The 2,501-nt window shown below is 33.3% G+C and overlaps 1 long non-coding RNA gene across 1 annotated transcript; it reads left to right on the top strand.

Annotated features, from left to right (window-relative positions):
- Positions 1 to 309: 309 nt before the first annotated feature.
- LOC147505856 (uncharacterized) lies at positions 310 to 1,851 on the top strand. Its single transcript, XR_015220692.1, has 3 exons — positions 310 to 438; positions 655 to 739; positions 1,540 to 1,851. It is a non-coding gene; the product is annotated as an uncharacterized LOC147505856 (long non-coding RNA).
- Positions 1,852 to 2,501: the final 650 nt, after the last annotated feature.

The following is a 2,501-nucleotide window of genomic DNA, read 5'->3' as shown; positions in this document are numbered from 1 at the left end:
CTTCTTATCGGAAGATGAAAGGTTTGCACTTGGTAGAATAAACGTTTTTAGTTGAAATTGTGACATAGGAAATGAACCTACAGTTCATTCTATAATGATGCATACTTTGAGCATTAAACTCTTAAAATAAGTATCTTTGGATTTCAGTGTACATTCTACTTACTTAAAACCCTAGTAACACAACCCTCTCTTTTATCTCTGCAGCTTCTGAAACCTAGTTTACAAGATCTCATTTTTGTTTCAGAGGTTGAGGTAGGAGGAGCAACAGCAAATAGGAGAACAATTAGGAAGTTTGCAGTCCGAGGAGTGGATATGCACCAGCTTTTGGATATGGGTACTGATTAATTGGTTAAGGTTTTCACTGCACGTGCTCATCGTATGTTTCAGCGAGGTTTGAAGAGGAAACCCATGGCTCTTATTAAGAAGGTTCGCATGGCTGTAAGTTTTCTTATTCTTATTCTTATTATTATTCTTATTGCTTGGATAATAAGTATGGTTTTATGTCTTTATCATGGTTAGACATCATGGTTTTTATGTTTTTATCGTTGGATTATATGAGGCAAGTAACTACTTCTAAGTTTTATTGCTTGTTTGCCTTGACATTTTGTACTAATCAAGTGTCATTTTGTTTCATTTTTTCCCCTTATTTTTTAGGCTCACAACAAGTAGCCCTGTTCCATTATGCTGCCTCAATTCTGTTTTTGATCCTTGCAATTGTAATATGCAATGCAAAACTAAGGTAGGTTCCAAAATCTGTCTTTTAACTATGCAACTTGTGAAGTGGATATAATTTTATGTTATTGAGTACTTAAGTTTGTTAACAAATGCTTGCAACCATTCTATGGTTTTAAATCCAGATTTACATACAAATGGCTTTGAATTGTTTTCCATTTTTTAAGTAGTAGCAGTATTGTATCTTATTTATTTGTCTTGTGTCTTAGACCAACATTACAACAATGTGGACAATACACTGGGCTTACGTTCGTTTTAATTGCATCACTTGCACTTCAGTAAGAATAATGAGCTCATGCATGTATTAAACATGTACCCCTTGGCCAGCAAGCTTGATGTGTCGATATCGTTAATGGCATGATCTCGCATTTGGTCATTGTTGTAGGCTCTATCTTAAAAAGGTAGTTTATTCCTCATGTTCTATGTTATTCAGGTCTACCCACCCTTTAAATCTTGAACCCCAACATACTTGACCAAGGCAGCAATATTATTTTTGAAGGATATGAACTATTTTTGGTCGGTTTACAAGTACTGTTTTTTGGTTGCTTTTTCTTCAATTTCAAAGTGAAGATTATAGGATCAAGTTAATGGGTCCATTTGGCAAAAGCTCCAACTAAAGGAAGAAAAAAATATTCTTACGAAAACTTGGGCCACTTGATTGAATGATTCCATCTGCTTATGTGGTAACTCAAAGTTAAACATTATACTTGTAAAGTACACTAATACTACTTATATTTATTCTTAGGTTTATAGCTCTTTTGCTAATGACAACACAACTTATGGTTTTTATTTCCTTCATTTGATCAGGAGGCGTTAGATACTCTTCGACTTTGTAAATATGATCAGGAGAGTACATTTGCTATGCTTGCTTCTGTGCTATGGCTAGGAAACATTTATGTTCAAGTAATTGACAATGAGAACCATGTGCTTGTTAGGTTTGTCAATATATGACTATCTATATATGGTAGAAATGAATCAAGGAAGGAAGTAGGAAACTCATTGTGAGACTTTGTTTTTGTTTCAATGTATAAATTGTGATTTGGATTGGAGGCTTTGTTTCTTTCTATGTAAATTGAGATTTGGATTGGTGGTTTTATTTCAATAAAGTTTAATTGGTTATTGGTTATTCTTATTATTCATTTGTTGCTTGTGTTGTACATTGTGTAGATATTTATGTGAGATGGAATAGTCAAATGTGGAAGAATTAGATTTGCAAGATTTGTAGGGTGGAAAATATTTGACTCAAGATTTTTTTTTTAATTTTTAGTGGTTATAATTTACTAACGGATATTTCCGTTACAAACAATAGTTAAGTAAATAGCACATCCATTACTAACGGATATATCCGTTAGAAATGACAAATTTAATTGGGCCATCACAGTTGGCTATCTGTTACAAAGAATTTTAGTAACGGATATAACTGTTACTAAAATTATTATCAGTAACGGTTATATCCGTTACTAAATTTGGCCTAAGTGAGAGTGGCCTCCAGAGCTAACGGATATAACCGTTAGTAAAAATATAAATAACGGATATAACCGTTAGTAAACGCTTTTATGGTGTAGTTAAGCCAAGTATGAAAGCAAGCAGGATAATTGATTGAGAAATCATGACTTGATCAGGTGATTTAGTGCACATGTTATCTTCACTCTTATTTTAGTGTTTGTTTTTCGACTGTCGTGAGTAGAGTAGTTTTGGGCAAAGACCAAAATATCGATATCGGTGAATATATCGGTGTACCCAAAAACCGATATATATTGGATATATCG

Source organism: Coptis chinensis, chromosome 4, assembly GCF_015680905.1.
Source record: "Coptis chinensis isolate HL-2020 chromosome 4, ASM1568090v1, whole genome shotgun sequence".
Taxonomy (NCBI): domain Eukaryota; kingdom Viridiplantae; phylum Streptophyta; class Magnoliopsida; order Ranunculales; family Ranunculaceae; genus Coptis; species Coptis chinensis.
The sequence above is the reverse complement of the archived record's forward strand: the minus strand, read 5'-3'. Positions and strand labels throughout refer to the sequence as shown.